This window comes from Oryx dammah, unplaced genomic scaffold (genome assembly GCF_014754425.2).
Source record: "Oryx dammah isolate SB20612 unplaced genomic scaffold, SCBI_Odam_1.1 HiC_scaffold_7, whole genome shotgun sequence".
NCBI classification, from domain to species: Eukaryota; Metazoa; Chordata; class Mammalia; order Artiodactyla; family Bovidae; genus Oryx; species Oryx dammah.
Window position 1 is genome coordinate 24,936,249 of NW_024070191.1, and position 24,077 is coordinate 24,960,325.

Genomic DNA, 24,077 nt, shown 5'->3' on the forward strand with positions numbered 1-24,077 from the left:
ATTCCTAACAAAACCTCTTAGCAAACTAGAAATAGAAGGAATTTTCTTTTTCTGTTAAAAGGCATCTATGAAAAGCCCGCAGCTAACATCATACTTGCTGGTGAAATAGTAAATGCTTCTCTAAAGACTGGAAATAAGTTTGGGATAAATTTTAAAATTCATGAGCTATTTATACTTTTTCAAGTATTTCTATATCCAGAAAAAGTTTCAACGTAACTTAACATTTATTGAATACTTACTAGGTGCAAAACAGCTGCCAGGTGTTGGGAATTCTTTTAATGGTAAAAGTCCATCTGTCAAGGGATTTTAAAATAAATGTAAAAGACAGATACTCAGTAAAAGTAACTAAAATCAATTCAGTATATGTTGGAGGTCCAAAAGAAGCAAATGATAATAAATAGCTCAGGCTTTCAGAAACCAGATTTTATAGGATAGAGAATAACATATTAAGTAATTTAAATTTTATTTTATAGGCTATGGGGCTTTCTCAGCTCCTGTTTTAGGTCTTTGAGCAGAAGAATGATATAAAAAAGATTCTATAACCTGCATCATCAAAAGCACATTTTGCAAATATTTCAGTATGTCTGGGGCTCTGTGCTTTGACTAACATTTTACTACAAAGCAATGATAACCAGAGAGGTAACTGATTTTCTCAAAGCTACAGATCAAATAAATAGGAAGAAAGTATGGGAAATTAGAGTGAATATGAAACAGGATACGGCCTTCCTTCAGCTTTTAGGATGTCTACCATCCCAACTATTGGTTAGGTATCTTAAAGAGTATAAAAATGGAAACAGGAGTCATTTTTGGTTTTGTTTTTGACAGTTCGGTATATCAGAAACATCCAACACTGAATGTCTGTGTTCAGACAATGATAACCAGGGAAGGATGAAATAACTGGAGGAACAGGAGAAAGAGTTAAAATTGGCTACAAGGAACAGATGGTCTTCTCTACTGCATTTCCACCTTCCTTTCTCTCTTCCCTACACCCACTTGCCCACCATCCAAGTGCACAAACGTTCACACACACGTGCACACACACACACATGCACTATTTGTGAGCTCCCCACTGCTGCCATTAGTACTGACAACTAATCCACTGATAGAGAAATCTGTCTTCTTCCTATTTTCAGTGGATAACTGGAAGGCCTGAGTATAAGCAGATGTAGAAATTAATAATTATTTGAGTAAAAACAGATGAGATGCTGATAGCAAGCTGATGATAATGAGCAGTGAGAAAGAAAAGGCTTCCAAGGATCTCACCAGACAGATTCCAGAAGCATGAGACTCCTTGTAAATGGTGAATCCTACTGTCATCAGGAGAGTGGAGTCAGATCAGTCCAGGGGACAAAGTGCTGATTCTTAATAAGCACATGATTCTTGAATGATTGTCCCTACCACATTTAATGCAGCAGAGAAAGCAAGACAGACTGGAAAAGTTCGGGGGTCAGTCTACGCAGAGGGCAGAATCTTAGTCCCCGAGGAAAACAATCAAAGGATTCTGTGTGGTGACACACCCACCCAATTTGCCTAGAACTGTCCCAGTTTTAGTGATGAAGACCCCACGTCCTAGGAAGCCCTTCACTCCCAGACAAACCAGGACAGTTGGTCATCCTGGCTCGGGAAGGCTCTGTAACCCTAAGAACCGGAGGTCAAGGTCTTAGGCGATAGGTCACACGCTGTATGGCCTCAAAGCCCCAGATACTGCCCATCTACATGCGCAGGACAAGAGTAGATGCCACACCCCTCCTCGGAGCCAACCCCACTGACATGAGGCCCACGCCCCGTCCAGACTGCTGAGGGTGTGCTATTCAAGACAGACATACTATGCTCCCCTCACAGTGGTCGAATCTACTGTTTCTTCTCTTTTTTTTAACATTTTATATTGGGGTATAACTGATTAACAATGTTGTAACAGTTTCAGATGAACAGCAAAGGGACTCAGCCATACATAGACATGTACCCATTCTCCCCCAAACTCCCCTGCCAGCCAGGCTGCCACATGACATTGAGCAGAGCTCCTTGTGCTCTGCAGCAGGACCTTGTTGGTTTTCCATTTTAAATACAGCAGTGTGTATGTATTTGGTATGTCCATCCCAAACTCCCTGACTATGCCTTCCTTCCCTCCCTCCCCTGCTGGCAACCACAGTCTACAGCCTCCCCTCGATTTACTGTGGTAGCCTATCCTCTGAGAAAGAGGCTGCATAAGACGCCTCTCAAAGAGAACCAAACACTATCCGAGATGCTTTTCCGGGGTTCAGCAGATTCCTGAGTACAGCCAGGGCTATGTGCTTCAGGGTGATGACAGCGGCTGACACCAGCTGAGCACTCACTGTGCTCTGCAATCGAGGGCAATGGTTGACAACGTGGGCTGCACCTTGTAGTAACCCGTATTAGCTTCTTAGGCCTGCCGTAACAAAGTATGACACTGGGCGGCCATAAACGCAAATGCATTCTCGCACAGTTCTGGAAGCTAGAAAAAGTCAAATCCTCGGGGACTAAGATTCTGCCCTCTGCGTAGACTGACCCTCAAACTTTTCCAATCTGTCTTGCTTTCTCTGCTGCTGCATTAAATGTGGTAGGGGCAATCATTCAAGTTCTAGAGGCTAGAAGTCACCTGGGACTTCTCTGGTGACACACTGGATAAGAATCTGCCTATCAAGGCAAGAGACACGGGTTCGATCCCTCGTCCGGGAAGATTCCACATGTTGTGCAGCAACTAAGCCCGTGTGTCACAACCACCAAGCCTGTGCTCTACAGCCCAGGAGCCCCAACTACCGACGTCCACATGCCCTAGAGCCTGAGCTCCACAACTAGAGAGTAGCCCCTACTCGCCGCAAGTAGACAAAAGCCCACGCAGCAACAAAGATCCAGCGCAGCCAAAAACAAATAAATAAAATGATTTTTAAGGTGTTTTTCTGGAGGGCTCTGAATGAGAGCCTGTTCCATGCCCTTCCCCTAGCTCCTGGCGGCTGGAGACAGTCCGCGGCATCTCTTGGCATCTACATGACTTCAACGCTCCTTCCTTGGTTACGTATGTGGCACTGCTCCTGTGACTCACCACACCACTTGGTCTCTGTGGACGTGTGTCTTTGTGCCTCTTCTCTTCTTATGAGCACATCGGTCATATTGGTTTAAGGGCTCACCCTCACGCCAGTATACCCTCATCTTAACTAATGACATCTGCAGTTGACGCTATTTACAAACACTGTCACATTTCTGAGATTCCGGGAAGAGCACAAATTTGGGAGGGGACACAATTCAACCCAGTACATACTGAAAGACGTTTTTATAATCCAGTTAGAACAATCCCAGTCCCTGGGAATGGGACCCAGGCATCAGTGTTCTTTAAAGATCTCCAGGTAAATTCACTGTGCTACTAAGTTTGAGAACCACTGCTCTAGGGAGGTTACAGGTCCCCGTTTACGTGAGTCTTCAGAAAGTTAGGGTGAGTTTCCGTCACCAAAATCTTTAGCTCCCATCACCTGACCCTTATGCCTCGGTCTTTTTTATTTATAGATGGATGAATAAGCTTACCTTCAAGTCTCATCCCCAAATCACTTAAGAAGTCTGTATCTGGTTATATATGTCTAGCTCCAATCACTTCTTTGTCCCGTGTTCCCTCAGAACTCCTGTATTGAGACGATATTAATCTCATTCACTTATGTGTCACCTTTTAAACATCTTAATTTTTTGTGTTCTATCTGCAAGTTTAACCCCAAATTGTCTGTACCTCTGATATTCTCTCCCATGCTTTTCAGTCCATAAATGCCTCTTGTCCTCTTACTCTCTCTCTCTCTCTCTCTCTCTCTCTCACACACACACACACACGCAAGTTACTACTGGTGCTTCTTAAATGCTGCTGACTGAGAATCCACATTCTATGAACTATAGTCAGATGAGAACATGTAATCAAATCTCACACATTACTGTTTTAATGAAGGTAAATTTTGTTGAATATAATTCATGTGCTTTTTTCTTCGAGATTTCTGAAGATGCTGTCATCACCCTAAAACTGCCCAAGGCCCCGGGAGGCTCCTAGCTACACAAAAGGCAGAATCTTTATCAAAAGAATAAAAAAAGAATGGCAAGAATAATTTTCATTTCATGGCTTTCAGAAACCAGGTTACACAGCAAAACAGTAGGCTTGAGGCCAGGCTTTTGTCTTGAAAGCAGATTTTCCCCTTTGACCCCATCCCCTTCACCCCTCCATGCTCTCACTTTAATTATCAAGAACCAAGGCTGGATGTCACTAATGCATAAAAGCCCCACTGTCACTTGGATTCTATGCCCCTCTACCCAGGGCTCCCTGGGCTCTACCCAGGTAAAGAATCTGCCTGCAATGCGGGAGACCCAGGATCCATCTCTGGATCGGGAAGATCCCCTGGAGAAGGGAATGGCAACCCACTCCAGTATTCTTGCCTGGAGAATTCCATGGACAGAGGAGCCTGGAGGGCTACAGTCCATGGGGCCGCAGAGAGTCAGACACGACTGAGCAAATAACACCTTACTTACACCCAGGCAGGAAAGCCAATGCGTTCTCCCCTGTGGCGGAGGAGACTGTCATACAGCAGAGCAGAGTGGACCAAGGATCCGTCCCTTTCTAGCCTGGAAGGTGGGAGAAGGGGAGGGCAGGAGGGCAGAGCTGTCTGACGTAGGTCTCACTTCCTCCTCTGAGCTTTGGCACAGAATAAGCAAACCAAGTAGAGTAGGAGGCATGGCCCTGGCTCCCTACATGGATTTCTAGAAAAATAAAACAGTCTCAAGCTGCCTGCACCAACCTAGGGCCAGGCCACATCAGTGTGGCCACACGGCAAGGAGGGAGCAAGGAGGGCCCTCCTGTTTCTCTCAAGCCAGCTTCCCTTCCAGCAGAGCACTGAGAGTGCATTGACTGACAGGGCCTGTCAAGGGCCTGTGTGTGATGACCATAGCCACTGAGGGTCAAAGGTCAGCCAGGGAACCAGGCCCTGGCCAGGCCCAGGTTATACCAGCCACTTTCAAGGTATGACACTGGAAGCAGGGGAGCCCAAACAGAGTCAGCAACCTAAGAACACAGCCCCGATAACCAAGGATCCGGCTCCTCCCCTCGCCCAGGAGGTCCTAGGAGCCAAGGCCCCTCGTCCAGACACTGAATGCCTCCCCTTATACCAGATGCCATTTTGGGGGGGAAAGAGAAGCAGGAGGAAGATGCAGGCAATCTGAGATTCAAAGCATTTTTTCCTAGAAAGGCTGAGCATTCCTTGAAGGCTCTGTTTAAATGCTCAAATCAGACATTCACTCAAACCAAATTAGACATTTAGTTATTTTTTTTCCACTGTGGGGTGGGGAGGGAGGGAATCGTGAATTAAATGAAAACAGCTATAAACAAAATACAGAAATCACGTTGCCTGTTCCTATCCAAGCTGCAGTGAGAGTCAAGATTTTTCAAAGCCATTATACCAGCCTACCCTTTCCTGACAGGTCAACAGCTCTGGATTCATTTCTGAAGCTGCAAAATACCCAGACAACAATGAGGACAGAAATTCTTCTCCAAACTCAGAGCAGTGAGTTACCTAGCAATGGGTCACTGATTTATCGAACCGGCTGTATATAAATTAAATTTTAAAACGCAAATTGATTTCATTTCCAGTTACTAAATATCCAGGTGGCTTGGTGCATTAATTACAACTGACGTGGAGGTTAATAATTTCGCCCTCTGATCTCCACCTCTTTCAAAGCGAAAGCCTTGCTAGTCCTGCTGATCACGTTGTGGGGGATGGGGGGTAGGAGAGCGTGGGAGTGGATCAGGAAACAGGGGCCTGATGAATCACGCAGGAGATGAACTGTTCAAAGCATCCTCCCCTCACGCCTGAGCGGGGTACATTATGCTGGCAGCCTGCAGCAGATGCATCAGACGGATACAGCTGGGCAAGGTGACAATCAGTGAAGCCCCATCACCTGCACAGGGACCCTCTCTGTCCTCAGCATCCAGTGAAATCCCAAGGCGGGCTGCACCCTGGGGAAGAGCCAACAACTGCCCACTCCCAAGAAGCTCAGGCAGAACGAAGCTCCAGCCACAGGCTAACAAGCTCTCCTAAGATGGATTTAGTAGCACTGCCATCAGGCAAAACCAGGCACCAATAATCTGAGTTCCTGCCGACTTCAGACTCTTGCTAGATAGATGGATTCTGGGGTTATTAAATTCCTAGGAAAAGAAAATCATCAGACCCCCTCATCAGAAAGTCCCGGGATATGAAACTCTGGCTCTAAGCTGCCACTCAGATGCTCTTCTAAACAGAACACATGGGGTTAACCGCATTTTCTTTTTCAGTCCCTCCGCAGGCAGAGCTGTGTTTGGCAAGTGGTTTGAAGGTGAGGTTGCGGAAAACACTTGTGAAAATTAGGTGAGAAAACATCTTCCTTCTTCAGCTGCCAAGTGCTGTTGAGTCCTCTTCCAAATGTCCTTTTGTGGACTAAATACCAAACTTTTGACTGAAATCTCCTAATTCCAAAGACCAAAGCTACTTGGCAGATACCAAGATATGGATCCGAATGCCACTGGTGACAGGCACAGCACTATGGCAGCTCCACGAGATGTATGCCTTATTCACAGTCCCCACACCTCAGGTTCTGACTGTTCACATCAGTCTCAAAAACTAACCCAGGAACTTGAAACAATGCCGCAAATGATGATCAGAATCCCAGGTTCATCCAAGTCTCCCACAGTATTGAGGAGCGATCTGTGACTTGCTGAACTCACTTTACTGTGTTAAGTTTCTGCTCAGCCTCTTTCTAACTATACTACCCTGGATGAGTCGCTTCTCTAAGTCATAAAATAATAATCATGTTGACACCCAAAAGGCCTTCTTCCAGTCAAGGAACCACGTGTCAAGAGCTACAGGAGGAGCTGAGGGTTCAAAGCACAAAGACTGGCCCACTGGCCTGGATCTTCTGCCTCTAGCTGGGTTCTCTCGGGGAGGTTTCCCCACCTTAAATTAGTAACCGAGGCAGGCTCCAGAGTCAAACTAACCTGGATAAATTCCAACTGCTCCACTTACTAGTTATCAAGTTTGAGTAAGTTACTGCCATTTCCTTACTGGGTTTTTTTTTTTTAATATTCATAAAAGCAGTATCATAAAGTTGCTATGAGTATTAAATGATAATATGCACACTGCCTGGAATCGAGGACTTAACTCAGGTGGTTATATTTTTATTGTTGCTTTTAATAAGAAAGCAGCTTATGGTAAGGAGAATACTTAACTGGCACCATAAACAGTACTTAGTAGATGCTAAGTAATTATTTTCTTCCATTGGCAAGAATCGTCAAGAAGCAAGGACTATAACTCTTTGAGAGAGAATTAAAATGAAAGTATGAATTAAAATGATAAGTACAAGCACAGGGGCAATAAAGTGCTATGGGAAAAAAAGAAAGGCTGATTCTATCTGGAAGAAAGTAAAAGACTTCAAGAAAGAGGTGGCACTAGATTGAGGAAAGTCTGATTAGGATCACAGCGAGTGCAGGAGAAGAGAAACTTTTCCTCTACCCTGTTACGTTTAGTGACTGGGGCCAGTGAATTAAAGTAACAAAAGTCAGCTTAACAAGAGAAAAGATTTATTTCACATACACATGGAGGGGGGCTCACAGAATAGGCATGAAACTCCAAGAAGCAGTTTGGCCTATGAGCTTATATACCCTTTTAACAAAGGGCAATACACTGTGGAGAAATGACATGATAAAGGAGTTTGATCTTCTTAGGGACAATAAATTGTGGGAAGGTAAATATATAAGGGAAACTGATGGGAGATAAGGGTTATTTCATAAGGTTTATAAGTAAGAAACAAGTCTGTAGAACAAACCTTACTAAATCTTACCAAAATCTTAAATATGGAGGCTTCCCCGGTGGCTTAGGTGGTAAAGAATCCACCTGCAATGCAGGAGACCTGGGTTCAATCCCTGGATTGGAAGATCCCCTGGAGAAAGGAACGGCTACCCACTCCAGTATTCTGGCCTGGAGAATTCCATGGACAGAGGAGCCTGGCAAGCTATAGTCCATGGGGCCATAAAGAGTCGGACACAACTGAGTGACTTTCACTGGTAGCTCAGCTGGTAATGAATCCACCTGCAATGCAGGAGACCCCAGTTTATTCCTGAGTTGGGAAGATCCCCTGGAGAAGGGATAGGCTACCCACTCCAGTATTCCTGGGCTTTCCTGGTGGCTCAGCTGGTAAAGAATCCACCTACAATGTGGGAGACCTGGAAACTCCAAAAACTGGTTTGGCCTATGAGCTTATATACCCTTTTAACAAAGAGCAATAAATAGTGGAGAAATGACAAGACAAAGGAGTCTGATCTTCTTAGAGACAGTAAATTGTGAGAGGGTAAATATATAAGGGAAACTGATGGAAGATAAGGATTATTTAGTAAGGTTTATAAGTAAGACACAAGTCTGTAGAATATATTTTATTATATCTTACTAAATCTTACTAAAATCTTAAATATTACAAATGAAATTTACATATCACTTATCTTTAGTAACAAGAGTCTAATCATCTCTGGTGATTGAGTCATTCTCTGCTACCTGGTAACGGAGACAGGAGGGGCACACTTTCAAAAAGGGAAATATATGCCCTGCTTTGGGACAGAAAGAAAAGCATAGAATTTCTTCTATGTCTTCTGTTTCTTAAATGCCTTCAGCTCAAAATAATCTTTATTCCAAAGTGGCTTATTGGGTCAGTAAATATATACATATAGACTATATTATATATAAATATATTAAATATATTCATTATATATATTATATATATATGCTAAGTTTCTTCAGTCATGTTCAATTCTGTGCAATCCCATGGACTACAGCCCACCAGGCTCCTCTGTCCATGGGATTCTCCAGGCAAGAATACTGGAGTGGGTTGTCATGGCCTTCTCCAGGGGATCTTCCCAATCCAGGGATCAAACCTATGTCTCTTCTGCTGCATTGGCAGACGGGTTCTTTACCACTAGCACCACCTGGGAAGCCCTTATTGGGAGGGTGGCATATTCTGATCCCCCCAAGAGCAAGGTCATTTCAGACAAAGGAAGAGTTTAAGCAAAGGCTTGGAGCTTGAACTGTGTGCAGCATGTGTGGAGGATATTGACAATTTTGATATGGTTAGAACCCCAGGCATGTGAGTGGAAGATCCAAGGATGAATCATTACCAGAAAGGAAGTTAAAAAGGCAGAAATAGGTGGGCATCAAATTGTCCTGGGTTTTGGACGCCATGCTAAGAATTCAGGCTTCACCTTTGGGCCAGTGTTTCTCAAGATGGAGCCCACAGATGGTCTACATTAGAATAACCTAGAATGTTTACTAGAAAAGCAGGTCCCTGAGCTCTACTCCAAATTTAACAAGTCATAGTTTCTGGGAGCGATGCCTGCGGATCTGCACATTTCATAAGTTAGGCAAACTAAAGTTTGAGGACCACTGGTACAGACAGCGGGACGCTTCAAAGACTAAAGGTTACAGCTGAAGGTTACAGCAAAAACTGACTTAGAAATAGACAGCTGTGTGGACAATGTCTTGGACAGGCCTGGAGACAGGAAAGCAAGCAAGGCCAGAGGACTAAAACAGAACTATAGGCACTGAGGGCCTCGGGCCAAAATACAAGGCACCCCTATAAGGAGGGGGCGGTCAGCTGAGGGGAGACTTTTAAGCCTTTCAGAAGAAACTGAAAGAGCAAATGAGTATAGATAGACATCGAACAGGGATGTACAATCAGCGGAGAGATCTGCAGAGGCTGTTAAGATCTGTCAGAGACACTGCTTCCCGGGAAGTTAGATGTGGGCGAGTGACAAGATATTATCTTCTTCTGAGAGATGGAAGCCACCAATGGCTGTAAGCAACAAAACTTCACTGTCTTTATCTGAAAAACGAAGAATTCATTAGAAATCCCACTAGATGGATGTGTCCCTCACTGTATGAACTAGAAAAAGGAATGAGAACAGAATGGAAAAAGCTCATTTTGTCCAATAATATATATATTATTCCTAACCCCAGGAACAGCCAGGCTATAGAAATAGAAAAATATTAGGGGAAAAAATGGAAACTGGGAAAAATAATATATAAAAATAAAGATATTCTTTTTAAAGTAAGGTGATCTGGGACAGAAGCTAGAGAGCAGAACTTTGAGATAAAGCAGCTCTTTCCGAGTTCTACTTCCATTCTTCCTGAATTCTCCTCACCACTTTTTCCAGCCATCCAGCTCTGCACATGTATTTCATTAGAATATGAATGAGGAGCCCTCTGGGAGAATTTTATGCTGTCATGGCAACGGTCTCCATGGCAACTGTTAATTAATTGGATGCTGATGAAGTAGAAGAAGAAAAAAAAGCCAACCAGAATGGATACAACTCTAGAGGCAGTCATGGTGTATAGTAATTATATCAATTTCATTCAGCAAAGGCATGTCGCAGGTCAGAAATGCAAATATCGCCTCCACAGCCACCACCTACTCAGAGAGGCCGGCTTTCAGATCAGACACATGTGAATGGGTGACTAGAGCCCTGACAATGCAAAACAAAACACACACACACACACACACAAAACCCCACATATGGTTACCCCAGCCCAGGCAGATTCCCCAGGGGGATAAACTCATTCTAACATGAGAGTGGGTTGACCCTACTGAGAGTGGCCACAGGCAGCAGCCATAGTGCTATGATAATTGTTGCCGTCATGCCTTCTTTACAGCAAATGATACCAACCAGGCGGGACAACAATGACATATGACCCTGCAGAGCTGCTCAGCTACGAAGGGTCTTCTGATGGAAGGGTGAGGACGCTTGGTTTGCCAGCACCATCTGAAGATGGCACCATGGTTCCTATACACACACAGATGGCTCACAGTTCAGAAAGAACGCTGATCTGAGGGCAGGAGAGGAGGATCAGCATAGGAGAGACCCTGAAAGAGGCTCCCACAAGTCAGCTTTCTCTGAGGAAAGCAAAGTGGAGACCGGGGGGGGGGGGGGGGGCAGGGGGAGCAACTGCTTTGGTGCAAAAATTTCTCCACTACTGTCCTCTACCTTCACCCGCCTCAAACCTGTTTCCTCAATTACCCAAATGATATGCAGACCCCAGGGAATTGGGGATTTGATTTCCTTGTATGTTTTTCCTAGAATTTTCCATTTCATTTGCCTGTTGAGGTTAAACCAGGGGAAGTAGTTAGGAAATGCTGAGCATAGCTTAGAAGCCTTCCCACCGCACTCCCTCCTTCCTGGCCCTAACCAAGAAACCTCGGCAAACAGGACCCAAGGCAGTGACCTTGATATCCCCACGCAAGCACAGACACCCGCCTACAGCTCCGGATTCTGTGGGGCTTTCTACAGACCTTCCCTGTGGCCAGTAGTTACAAATTCTGTAAGTTTTTGGAAATGGAGTTCTGAAAGCAACTCCTTGAGCTGCAAATTCAGCCACAAACTGGCGCAGTGAACGTGGAAGCCCTCCCCCGACGCCATTTCCCTGTTTTAACAATAATCTGAAAAACCCACGCCCTTCTCACAATTGCATCAGGCTCAGAAAGGGCAACCCACTCTCGCTGTCACTCATATCACTGTTATTATTCTACACAAGCATATCATTGTGCAGAACACTAGGCCAGGTGTCACCCAGACGGGTACCTGACCTCTGCCATCAAAAACCTGACAAAAACCAAATGACCTAATTCACACTTTCTATCCATAAAGATGTTTTTTGGGGGGTGGAGGGGGGAAGAAGACATCTATGTAAGCCACTCTGAGGCTTACACCAAAATTCTAAGCCACAAGAGTACATTCCAACATCTTTCTTGTTATCAGCACCTGCATCACACTACATACAAAGCTAATCTCTTCAATCTGAGCTGAGAACAAAGCACACACAGTCATCTAAAGGAGAGGCACCTTTTCGTGTACTCAGGCAGCCATTCCTAGCGAGTAAATCTCCCCTTTTTTCCAGGGAGCCAATTACTGTTTTCGCTGCTAGCACTGAAGACAGGGTGGAGGAAGGGAGCGAGAAGAAAGGCACTCTTGAATCGATGATCTGCTTCCAATAATAATCCAGGCCATCTGGTCTGACTTTCCTGCCTTACCGACAAATACCCAAAGCACCTAGGAGAAGGAACACAAAAACCAGATTCGTCTGTGATAATATCCATAATATACGTAATTTGTGGCTTAAATGATTAACTGAAAAAGTCAATTCAGTCTGTGATAAAGGAAACCATAAATGCCCCCTTGACCTCTGGAATATTTAAAATTGCTGTGAAGATTACCTCATTCTTGTTTCAGAAATCATTAAGGTTTCACCATACAATTTGCAGAATGTCGGGGTTGCTAAGTGGCCATAAAAACTCCGGTAGACCCAGGAAGGGGATTGAATTGGAATGCGAGTGAACGTGGCTGCAGGCACCTCTGCTCTATCAGCAGGGAAATCATTTCACAAAATAATCAGAACACAAGGACAATGCATTCCAGGTTTTCATAGTAAAAGATTTCATCTCCTTTAAAACTAGTTATATAGTATGTGTTCAAAAGGGGGCACCTTGCAGAGCCTTTCCTTTTATTAATATCACTGTGATTAATTCAGATGGAACCATTTTTGAATGTCGGGAAAAGGCCAAGTAGCCCTATTAATTGGTAATGATCATAGAATGGTTTAAGTGTCCATATCCCTTTATAGCATCCTCAGGTCAGCACATTTATGGAAGGTCAGGGGGAAACTGATTTCTTCCACTTCCTCCCAGTCAAGTGCAAATACACACAAAGATATCAAGAGAGAAAAAAATGTGGACTGATGGGTTTTGTTTTTTGTTTAAGGGTTTTTTTTTTTTTTCATTTCAAGACTGCTTTAAAATATATTGCATATATGAAATCATATATATATATATCATTATTGATATATGCTATCAAAAAATCAAGGTTCTAATTCCATATAAAATATAACTCACTAAAGCAATCTATTTCTTCTGAATATATGCATTCAACGTTTCTCAGCACTTCTACCCTAGAAGTCAGAAGATCTAAGCTTGAAACCTGGTCCTACTTCCAATCTCATACAAGACACTCAACCTAGTTAAGCTTCAGTTTCCACACCTCTCAAGGAGGTACAATACTTAGACAACTTATGTGGTGTTTAGAAATTCAAAGGAGATCATATTGGAGAAGGGCATGACAACCCACTCCAGGATTCATGCCTGGAGAATTCCATGGACAGAGGAACCTGGCAGGCTACAGTTCATGGGGTCGCAAAGAGTCAGACACTATTGAGTGACTAACACAGACACACACGTACACACGCGCACACACACACACACACACACACACACACGCGCGGGCAAGTGCACTGTGTGAATGTGGAGGCTAAGCCCAGCAGGACAGAGCACAGTCCCTGCCTGCAAGGAGCTTCCAATCTAGTGTGACATTCCTTTGTCTATTGTTTTCCTTACCTACTGCTCTGTGAACTGCACCCTCAAATTGCTTTCCTCTAATGCTAAATGTTGGCACGGTCATGGCATTACCTTGGAGAAGTCTTGGAGACAGAGAATCTCTCAAGTTCAGCCTTGTCTCTTTGCTGAAACTTTTCACTCCACATGATCAAGCAGTAGGTTCTGAACCATCCCTTTCCCTTCACTGACCTCTTCAACACTCCCCTCCTTTACCCACATATAGAAACACTCCCTCCTCTGAAAGCCATGCTCCCCAGTTCTATCACCTTTGACCCTTTCTTGCACCCTCTTCACAGACCACCTGGTCCCCACCCCTGATTCACCTGAGAACTTTAGTATCTTTCTCCTGGTCTCTCTCTCCTGTCTTTGTCCTGTCATCATCCTACAGTCCCAGTATATGAGAGAATGACCTCAGCTAACAGCCTGGCTGCAAAGCTCCTCGACCTCTTGAATTCAGTGAGATTCGCCCGCCATCGAATCTCACAGTGAGATTCTCACCCACTATCACAGCCATACCTTGGGTCTTCTTATCATGAGAAAACAAAGACCACCATGCCCACGTCTGCCCCAGACCACCATTCCTTCCAGCCACCTTATCCCCTCAGGTCCATCTTCCTTCTTGTTACTATATCCTACGATGACCTTCAGTTCTCAGCTCTTCTCTTGTCCACCCGTCCATCACCTGTCTTATTATTTCTCGTCCTTTCTTATCCAACCTAGTTTCCATAAAGCACCTCTTCAATTCCTTTTGCCAAAAGGCTCAGCTCACTTGAACTCCTTCCTGACCGACCCTCGCTGCTGAGGAATCCTGCAGGAAGGCGTATGGAGTATCAGATGATGCCACTGCAAGCTTAAGCTCTCCGACAGCAACTGAGTCCTGAACGACTCTTACTTGTACTACCTTCCCTGATCACCTCTCTCCCCCATTTCCCTGTAGCAGCTGTTCTAAAACCTCCCCACTTTTTACAGTCCCTAACTTAACCCTTGTCTATCTGACTTTGCAAATTAGCCAGCATTTTATTTCACCAAGAAAATAGAAGCTATTCATAGAAAACCCCTTTGACACACACCTACCCACATATAACTTACCTACATCTACATTAATTCTCATCTTGCTTCCTAAATCCAGGGGGTGGGGGGTGTTTTGTTAACTTAAAACCTTTTGTAATAGGTGAACTTATAAAGTTATTTAGTCTCTCCCATATTTTAAGCACTATGTTTTGATCATATTTTTCTAACAAAACCCTCCCTCAACCAATTTCCCCCTCTCACTTCCCCACCTCTCCCACATGAACAGCTAAAGTGAAAAGTGTCAGTCACTCAGTTGTGTCTAACTTTTTGCGACTCCATGGACTGTAGCCCGCCAGGCTCCTCTGTCCATGGAATTCTCCAGACAAGAGTATTGGAGTGGCTTGCCATTGCCTTCTCCAGGGGATCTTCTGGACCCAGGGTCTCCTGAATTGCAGGCAGATTCTTTACCATCTGAGCCAGAACAGCCAATCCCTCCAAAAAAAGTCTGAATTTCCTTTTGTCCTTATTACTCTTTATCCAAACATTAAGGTGGATCATCTGTTAGATGTATATATTAGATGTAAATATCTACCCAGGCTTGAAATTTCTAGGTCAGAGTTCAGCATTTTTTCAGCTTTAATTGCTGCCCAAAGTGGTTTCCAAAGTACCAATTTATTCCTCCAAGAACAGTGTAGGAGTACTAGTCCGTCTACACCCTCACCAATTTTGATGTTTTTTTGTCTCTCATTTTAACCACTTTGGTATATATGTATTAGCATTTCATTTCGATTTTAATTGGCGTTTCCCTGATGACTAATGACACTGAACAAATTTTCACACACTTACTGGCCTTTTAGATATCTTTATTTGTAAAGTTCTTATTTGTCTTTTTCGTATTGGTTTAGAAGAGTTTTTTATTCTGTAGATGAGTTCTGAGTGGAATATATGTGTAGAAAATATCTTTTACCACTCTTTTTCCTCATCTTTTCTTTTCTTTATATATATATTGTAAATCAACTATACATATATATAATTGAAGTATAGTTGATTTACAATGTTTCAGGTTTACAGCAAGGTGATTCAATTATACATATAGACATATATTATTTTTGAGATTATTTTCCATGATAGCTTATTACACAAGATATTGACTATAGTTCCCTATGCTATATTCACTCATCTTAATAATGTACTTCTTGGTGTTATTTGGTGAACAGAAATTCTCAATCTTAAACTAATCCACTTTTTCCCTTTATCTAGTTATTCTTTTGGATCTTTTTTTTTATCTTTACCTCCTCCAAGGTCATGAAATAGTTACCTATTTTCTAAGTGCTATATTATCTTTCACAATTACATCAGCAATCCATCTGGAATTGATCTGTGTGCACAGTGTAAAATAGGATATTATTTGATTTTGAATCCGTGGCACCTAAAACAGAATTCAGTTAATCCTTAATAAATATTGCCAAAAGTCATGAGATAGCATTGAGAGATATGGAAAGGAAAAGCAAGATTGGGGCCAGGACTGCATAGATAGCATCATGTATTTTCCCTGAGAATACCCTGTGTTCTGGGCTTCCTCACCCCTGGTCCCTGCCCACCTGCTGCTATGTGGCCAAATTCTAACAGTTGGGATAATTTCCACAATACTTAATCTTCAACCAGAAGCCAAACCCCAGAATTTTTGTTTTAACCATTATGATTTAAAAAGCATCATCGTGGGGAAAATATAGTCCCTTCACGTTCCAACATACGTGTCTGGAGACTAAAAAGCTCCCAGAAATCTAAAAGCATCTTCAGCCACACAAAAAAACAGACTGCTTAGATTAGGAAAAGTGCTACTTCAACTCTTTTTAAAATAAGACATTTTTTTATCAAAACAAAGATGACAGAGTACCATAAATAGAAAGCTAACTGCTTCTCTACCTTCTAGAGGTCCCTTTTAAGAAATGTCTAAAAAAAACCAAAAACCCATGATTGTATTTCACACTCCTGGACTAGAAAAGAAATTCACCAGCCACTGTGGGTTGAGCCTGCTCTTATATTAAACTGCCCACATTTTACTTCCTGCAGGTCCCAAGTGTTTTCATAGATTTATATTTCTAACACCAAAAAGTATTAGAATTCAATATAAAAGGTGACAAGAGAAGGGATGTGATAAAATCTTTGACTTGATCCAAAAAGGAGTAGAAACCCAATTTCAGGCCTAATGGAAAAGATGCAATAGCCAGATCTATGGCAGAGAAAATTCTTTGGTCAGGGGTGTTCAGTTCAGTCGCTCAGTCGTGTCCAACTCTTTGCGACCCCATGAATCGCAGCACGCCAGGCCTCCCTGTCCATCACCAACTCCCTAAGTTCACTCAGACTCACGTCCATCGAGTCAGTGATGCCATCCAGCCATCTCATCCTCTGTCGTCCCCTTCTCCTCCTGCCCCCAACCCCTCCCAGCATCAGAGTCTTTTCCAATGAGTCAACTCTTCTCATGAGGTAGCCAAAGTACTGAAGCTTCAGCTTTAGCATCATTCCTTCCAAAGAAATCCCAGGACTGATCTCCTTCAGAATGGACTGGTTGGATCTCCTTGCAGTCCAAGGGACTCTCAAGAGTCTTCCCCAACACCACAGTTCAAAAGCATCAATTCTTCGGCACTCAGCCTTCTTCACAGTCCAACTTTCACATCCATACATGACCACTGGAAAAACCATAGCCTTCACTAGATGGACCTTTGTTGGCAAAGTAATGTCTCTACTTTTGAATATGCTATCTAGGTTGGTCATAACTTTTTTTCCAAGGAGTAAGCGACTTTTAATTTCATGGCTGCAGTCACCATCTGCAGTGATTTTGGAGCCCAAGAAAATAAAGTCTGATACTGTTTACACTGTTTCCCCATCTATTTCCCATGAAGTGATGGGACCAGATGCCATGATCTTCATTTTCTGAATGTTGAGCTTTAAGCCAACTTTTCACTCTCCACTTTCACTTTCATCAAGAGGCTTTTTAGTTCCTCTTCACTTTCTGCCATAAGGGTGGTGTCATCTGCATCTCTGAGGTTATTGATATTTCTCCCGGCAATCTTGATTCCAGCTTGTGCTTCTTCCAGCCCAGCGTTTCTCATGATGTACTCTGCATAGAAGTTAAATAAGCAGGGTGACAATATACAGCCTTGACGTACTCCTTTTCCTATTTGGAACCAGTCTGTTGTTCCATGTCCAGTTCTAACTGTTGCTTCCTGACCTGCATACAGGTTTCTCAAGAGGCAGGTCAGGTGGTCTGGTATTCCCATCTCTTTCAGAATTTTCCACAGTGTATTGTGATGCACACAGTCAAAGGCTTTGGCATAGTCAATAAAGCAGAAATAGGTCAGGGGTGAGAGAGGCTAATTAGAAAACAGTGAGTTCCTGATCTAAGGCAGTGGCCTAAGAAATAAAAGAAAGGGCAGTGAGATTGCCTAGTCTAAGAAGACTCTGAGTTTAACGCTGATTCCACATACAATATAAAGGACAGATAAGAGGCAGATAGGGCTGGAGGCTCCCTGAAGCCAGGGTCCTGGCTTGAGGCTGCAAGAAAGTGATGGCTGTGCCCGCTGGAGAAGTAACCTGGGCCCAGGCGAGAGGGAGGAGGAAGATGCACTGCTGGCAGCTGGTCAGGCCCTGAGGTCTCTGCGGGGCGGATACACAGGGAAGCGAGTCACCTGAGTCAGCCCAGAGCTGAGAGCTTATCTGAGAACCAAGGGAATCAAGACCCAGCTTGGGGTCCTGCCACACCCAGAGCACAGAGCACAGGGTGGCACACCCATATTGCAGAGCCTTGTTACTCTCCTGCCTGTAACCCAAGCGCAGGACACGGTGACAAAGCGACTTAGATGGCAAGGAAAACGGACTCAAACATCACATAGCCTGAAGATGTGTACTGATGCAGGCTGGTCAATGGACTAAGTACTATGATTAAGCAAATTGTCTCAAACTTTTCAACAGTCGGAAGGTGTGGATTCAAGTTCAAACTCTGTCCCTTATTAACCAGCCAGACTTCTGTCAAGTTGTTTATTTCTTTAAGCCTCAGTCTTCTCATCGGTCAAGACGAGTCTGAAATGAAGTGAAGTAAAGGGAAAGTCACTCAGTCGTGTCCAACTCTTTGCGACCCCATGGACTACAGCGTCAGGCTCGGTCTATCTGGATTAAAGATCTGCACTCTCTCCTGCTTTGAAACTCTGTGGCAGTCTCTCCCATTTACCTCCCAATGGGGCTCAAGTTAATCAGCTCACACCATCATCCATCATTTTTCTGTCTGAGGGTTTATTTCCCTAATCAGATTCGGGTAAATTTTCAGCCTGTGTCTGTCTCTTCCTTCCAATTCAATAAAACTGGTTCGGATTTGTTTTGTATTTCATTTAATGTCATTATTCATTCTAACAGTTACTGCCTAGCCATTTCCTTGCCTACAGCATCATCAGCTATTAAAGAGCCATGATGGCATAGTTTTCAAATTTGTATCCTCTTTTTCTGAGGTAGATTATTTCTAAACTGATTAAAATATCCCAAAATTTAAAATACAATTTTTAAAAGGCAACAGATTTCCAAGACTCCCTTATAACCTTGCCAAGGGGGTTGCCAACTCTTGCTGACTGCCAAGGAAGACAAATAAATAGTTCCAACAGTGGTCCTGAAATGAGAAATGGATGCCCAGTTATTAGTATGACAATGCCACTCTCATCTATTGGCTTCCAGGTAGTCAGGGGCTAATGCTCCGATCTCCTGGAAAAAGAGACCAGCATCCTGGACCAATTCCAGGTATTTTTGAATAAACATCTTTGTTTATTCATCTCAAGCAGTTTCACCGCACAACTAGTTGGCCATATGGCTTTCTTGCCATAAAATGTAAAATAACTGGTTGATAGTCACATCATGCCAGAAAGTAACATACCAGTTTTTGCAAATCCTTTAGGGAACACAAGTCATCTCTTCCAATCATCAAAACTAAAAGTTGACCAAGTTATCGCAAATAAAAAAATTGGCAGCTACCAATTCACAACAATCTTGGAGAGCATTAATGACTGATTCTTTAGTTAATTTAGATATGACAGCTTGTTATCTTGTGCCATCTTTACCCGATTTCTCACAAAATATTGGAGGTTGGAGGCAAAAGAAGTATCAAGCTCCTCCTACCCCCCCAAGAGAAAATAATTGTATGATTACTAAGTTTTTCGAAAATGGTTAAAAAAAGAAAAATTAACAGACCCTGACTTAAATTACCTCACAGAAAAATTTGCAAACTGATAAGCTATCGTTTTCTACTGTAATGTAAATGTAATGTAACGTAAATGTCAACCAGTTATTTTATCCTTTATGGCAAAATCAGTTGTGCCAGGAAACTGGTTGTGGCAAAGATGTTTACTGCAGAAGCACCAGGCACATCCTGGACTAATCTTCTCACTCAGAATATAGGAATCATCTGCCATTTTCCTCCACATACACCCACTCTCTTGATAAAGATATATTCCTTCTCTCTTCCAAAACTATGCTAAACTTCACCACTTCAGTGAAACCTTAGAAGGCTCTTTCTAGGTGTCGACCTAGACTCTATCTCTTAACCTCCTTGCCTGGAATCCTGGACCCCATGTTTTGGCCCTTACATCAATGGACTTTTGTTCTAACCTTGCAGATGTCTCCAACTAGGACCAGGATCATCATCCTACAATCTGGTTATCAGATAATTCAAACCTGACATGGTCAGTATTACCACCTACCATAGCTGCTGACACCCAGATATTGGTCTCACCTACACCTACCCCAACTCTTAGATATGCCCTAGAAATGCCAATAAAGTCAACCAAGGATTTCTGCAAGCCCTTGAACCCATTTCTGTGCTGTGATTCCTTTGGTTTCCTCGGATCTGGGACTACCTATGGATTCTAACATCATCCTAGTATCAGATGCAGATGGTCCCTGGCTGATGTCACAGGCACCCAGCCCTCACAGACTTAAGTGACCATCTGGCTGAGCCAGGAGCAAAGTGTAAGGCATCGAAGCCATACAGAATTATGAATGTCTATTCTTCACTTTCATGCCTTTGCAATATGCATTTTCCTTATCTTTTCTTCTGTTAAATTGTAAGAGTCTGAAACTAAAATGATGTGCATAATGTGTGTTCGCTTTCAGTTCCACAGTTGACTCCTAGTTTTGATTTATCAAACATCGCTACTACACTATGAAAAGACCAACTTAGAGGAAGGTTACCAAATCCTGTGTGGTATCAGGATTTGGGGGTCAGGACCCCCAACAAGATCACAATCAAGATCACATCCAGGATCTATATGATGAAGGATCCTGCCTCCATCAACCAGTTTCTCAGGCCAAGCTGCAGGAACAGAATCCCTCCTTGGCTGATAGAATGACCCTCTTGTCACAGCTGCACAACCTAAGCTAATGACAAGCAAATTCCAAGGCAATGCATGTGACTTTAGATCCATGAGTCAACACCTCTGGTTGGAGGCAGGGGCCCCTTTTCTCAGAAGAGGCTTTTTATTTCTGGCTTGGCATAAAATTAACCGGAATATTTCTGTACTAAAACACACACACACAGATAGCGAGCTTTTTTATTTCCCTTCAGGTCATGTCTCCAGACAGTGAAATTTTGTTACTAGGTTTGTAAATGTTCCTCACTTTAAGGGTGATGAGATTCAAACTGAGTCTGGGGGATTTCTTGATAATAGCTCAGCCAAGAAAATCTGAACTGAATTTTCTCTCCTTGGTATCAAAATGTTCCTGGTCAGTAACCAAGTTGTTGCTGTTGTTCAGTCACCAAGTCACATACAACTCCAACCCCATGGACTGCAGCACATCAGGCTTCCCTGCCCTTCACTGGCTCCTGGAGCTTGCTCAAATCCATGTCCATTGAGTCAGTGATGCCATCCAACCATCTCATCCTTTGTCACCCCTTCTCCTCCTGCCCTCAGTCTTTCCCAGCATCAGGATCTTTTTCAATGAGTTGGCTCTTCACACCAGGTGACCAAAGTATTGGTGCTTCAGCTTCAGTATCAGTCCTTCCTATGATATTCAGGGTTGATTTCCTTTAGAATTGACTGGTTAGATCTCCTTGCTGTCAAAAGGACTCTCAAGAGTCTTCTCCAGCACCACAGTTCAAAAGCATCAATTCTTTGGCATTCAGTCTTCTTTATGTTCCAACTCTCACATCTGTACATGACTATTAGAAAAACCACAGCTTTGACTAACTACAGTAACCAAGAAGTTATTGAAAATTGCATAGGGCACTTCATGCTCTTCAAGGGACTGTGAGCCCCTGGGAAGCTCACAGTCTGCTATACAGACTTTGAAAGACCTAAAAGACTCAAGCAAGGTCATATGTTCCATACTCTTAAGAATAGTATCAAATGTTCCAGGAGCTTAGCACAAAGTGGGCTAGCCTTGATGTACCTGTAAGACTTCTAAACAAAGCAACAGGGAGGAGGAATTCCATAAAGAGGAAAGTGCATGAGCAGAAGTAATGTGTACTTGGAAATAATGAGGAAATCCAGTTTACTGGAGTGTATTATGCCTGGGGTAATGTAACAGAAAAGAACAAGCCTGACTCCATATATTGGATCTATTCCTTTAGCTCTAAACTTCATGCTCTGTTGCCTGTGCTGAGTCATGCTGGCTCCACACCTTTTATAAAGGATGTTGCCAGTAGCCCTGAAATATACATGATAGTCCACTCTCAAGGCTCTGACCTGTAAAGTATAACACTTTTCCACTGGTACACAGAAAAAAAGTTGCAAAACAGAAAATAAAAATTGTCTCGTTAAAGGTTTATAGGAACACTGTGATCACACCTACCTGGACAGCTGCAAGAACAAAGGGTGCCTGCACCAAGAAGTTTGCAACAACCAGACACACCTTTTAGTATAAAAGAAATCTGAATGCTAACTTGGGTAAGATGGTTCTTTGGGACTCTAGTCCACTATCTTCTTAGTCTACTGACTTTCTGAATAAAGTTACTATTCCTTGCCCTATGACCTCATCTCTTGATTTATTGGCCTGTTGTGCAGTGAGCAGTACAAGCTTGGACTCATTAACAGTAGTATGGAAGGAATACTGGGAAACTGGAATTCCTGGAAATTCTTTCCATCACGAATGGACATTCATTTAACCTTTACAGACAATAAATACACAACACTACTGACTGTGAGGATGGAGGAAACGAAGTTATTGGAAGGGCTTCTTATGTTCTTCAAAAGTTATTTGATCACCAGAGACCCACTGGTGACACCTTTTCTCTGTTTCTGTTACAGGCCATCACACTGCTTTCTTTTTCCTTTTTTATTATATATATGCATCTCCCTATTCTGCTAGACTGTGAGTTCCTTGAGAGCAGGAGTTGTTTCTGATTCATCTTTTAACCCTTAGTACTTGGCACAGTTCCAAGACGAGTGAGCCATTCTAGTTCTCTGGAATTAGAACTAGAATTCCATAGAATTCCTAGAGTAGTGCCCAGTAAATGTGGATGAATTAATTACCAAATGAGTTAATGGATATTGTCCCATCACTTCATGGGAAATAGATGGGGAAACAGTGGAAACAGTGGCAGACTTTATTTTGGGGGGCTCCAAAATCACTGCAGATGGTGACTGCAGCCATGAAATTAAAAGACGCTTACTCCTTGGAAGAAAAGTTATGATCAACCTAGATAGCATATTCAAAAGTAGAGACATTACTTTGCCGACTAAGGTCCGTCTAGTGAAGGCTATGGTTTTTCCAGTGGTCATGTATGGATGTGAGAGTTGGACTGTGAAGAAGGCTGAGCGCCAAAGAATTGATGCTTTTGAACTGTGGTGTTGGGGAAGACTCTTGAGAGTCCCTTGGACTGCAAGGAGATCCAGCCAGTCCATTTTGAAGGAGATCAGTCCTGGGATTTCTTTGGAAGGAATGATGCTGAAGCTGAAACTCCAGTACTTTGGCCACCTCGTGAGAAGAGTTGATTCATTGGAAAAGACCCTGATGCTGGGAGGGACTGGGGGCAGGAGGAGAAGGGGACGACAGAGGATGAGATGGCTGGATGGTAATCACTGACTCGATGGATGTGAATCTGAGTGAACTTAGGGAGTTGGTGATGGACAGGGAGGTCTGGCGTGCTGCAATTCATGGGGTCGCAAAGAGTCGGACACGACTGAGCGACTGAACTGAACTGAACTATGCACCCCCACTGCTCACGGTCACTTGTATTGTGCGCAAAGATACCAGACAACAGTTGCATTTCACAAGGAGAGAGGTTGTATGAATAGTATGTGAAAACAGCACAGGTAGTGGGGCCAACAGTGAAGGACTTCTTTTTGATACCAAAAACTGCCGGGGATGGACACCAAAGTCATGAAAAGCACAAGAGCCTGAGCAGAAGGCTTCATACCTAAGAGTGCCTAAAACATAGCCTATCGTTCAAGACTGCTTCTCAATGGCTTTGAAGCAAAACACTGCATTTTGTAAATTACCATCAGAGCTAAGCAAATTGATCATGTGGAATTTGTAGCTGGCTTGTTAGACTGTATCCAAGGAAAGGGGATGGTAACAGGTTTGGCTCAGCTGTCTATAATTTTATGCATTTAATGGGATGATAATTTGCTGTTCAGTGTGTTCATTTT

The 24,077-nt window shown here is 43.2% G+C and overlaps 1 long non-coding RNA gene across 1 annotated transcript in view; it reads right to left on the reverse strand.

The window, feature by feature from the left end:
• Positions 1-237: 237 nt before the first annotated feature.
• The window catches only part of LOC120865612, a 61,305-nt gene continuing 37,465 nt past the window's right edge, over positions 238-24,077 (reverse strand). Inside the window, exon 3 of the long non-coding RNA XR_005721457.1 lies at positions 238-293. This is a non-coding gene — a long non-coding RNA (uncharacterized LOC120865612). The remainder of the gene's footprint in view (positions 294-24,077) is intronic.